Source organism: Rattus rattus, chromosome 12, assembly GCF_011064425.1.
Source record: "Rattus rattus isolate New Zealand chromosome 12, Rrattus_CSIRO_v1, whole genome shotgun sequence".
Classification (NCBI taxonomy): Eukaryota; Metazoa; Chordata; class Mammalia; order Rodentia; family Muridae; genus Rattus; species Rattus rattus.
The window spans coordinates 73,104,577-73,106,291 of NC_046165.1; positions in this window are offsets into that span (position 1 = coordinate 73,104,577).

A 1,715-nucleotide genomic window follows, 5' to 3' on the forward strand; every position below is an offset into this window, starting at 1 on the left:
GACTGTTTATTTCAAACAACAACGTGTAGACACAGCAGGAAAGTGATAAGGGAAAGGGGGTAACTGAGATTTATATAGAGATTTTTGGAATCAGAGAACTTAAATGTCAATTCTAGGGCTATGGGCAAACCTGGAGTTTCTCTTTCTTGGAGGTGTTTGTATAGACAGGTCTTTTTTTAAAACATTTTTTATTAGATATATTTCTTTACTTACATTTCAAATGTTATTCCCCTTCCTGGTTTACTGTCCATAAGCTCCCAATCCTCTCCCCTTCCCCTCCCCCATAGATGTATTCCCCCTACACATTCTCCTTAATGCTTCCCCCATATTACCCTGCACTGGGGGTCCAACCTTGGCAAGGCCAAGGACTTTCCCTTCCCCTGGTGTCCCAACAAGGCTATTCTCTGCAACATATGCAGTTGGAGCCCTGGGTCAGTCCATGTATAGTCTTTCATTAGTGGTTTAGTCCCTGGAAGCTCTGGTTGGTTGGCATTGTTGTTCTTATGGGATTGCAAGCCCCTTCAACTCTTTCAATACTTCCTCTAATTCCCCCCAAGGAAGTTCTGTTCTCAGTTCGGTGGTTTACTGCTAGCATTGCCTCTGTATTGGACATGCTCTGGATGTGTCTCTCAGGAGAGATCTATATCCAGTCCCTTTCAGCATTCATTTTTCTTAGCTTCATCAATCTTATCTAGTTTTGGTGGCTGTACATATATGGATCACATGTGGGGCAGGCTCTGAATGGCAGTTTCTTGAGTTGCTACTCAAAACTTTGCTTCCATATTCCTTCCTATGGATATTTTTCCCCTTTTAAAAAGGAGTGGGAGCAACCGCATTTTGGTCATCCTTCTTCTTGAGCTTCCTGTGGTCTGTAGATTGCATCTTGGGTAATTCTAGCTTTTTGGCTAATATCCACTTATCAATGAGTGCATACCAAGTGTGTTTTTCTGTGATTGAGTTACCTCACTCAGAATGATATTTTCTAGATCATTCCATTTGCTTATGAATTTCATGAAGTCATTGCCTTTGATAGCTGAGTAGTACTCCATTGTGTAGACGTACACAACAGACAGGTCTTTTTAGAAACTGCCTTATTCTTGCTATCATGATGTGTATCATTCCAGTAATAGCAGTAAGCCTAAAGTTTCAACCTAGGAACTTGGTCAGGGTCTGGTAGAGTTTGTTAAATGTTTATTTTAATATATGCCAATACTTAACATTTAAGGACTAGGTCAGAGAAGATAGGAGTTCTAAATGGGTTAGTTCAAGGTCCACTGAAAAGGAAATCCTCTGGTTATTTATCAAGAATAGAATTTTGACTTGATCAAGTGTAATGGTCCTATGATTGGTGTCATGTGTACATTTCATTATATAAGTTCTGTTCCATTAGAAAACCATGACTAATGAAGTAAATCTGTCAGGGTCCAACCAACTTGCTTTCAAGGGTTCAGGGACTGTCAATCCATTCACAGTTTTGCTTCATGTTGACAAAAAGGATGCTGTAGAGGAAGAAGAGTTAGAATGCCATAAGGGTGGGTCTATCCAAGAGCCATAATAAAACTTAACAGATTACAAAAGTCCACAGCACAGCAGAACCACATCATGATAGTGGGCATCTTTAGAGGATATTGTGAAAGGGTTGGGTTTGTATTTGTAACATATTAAGAAATTAGACTATTAATATATTATAACACTTTTTTACTTTTATTTTGTAC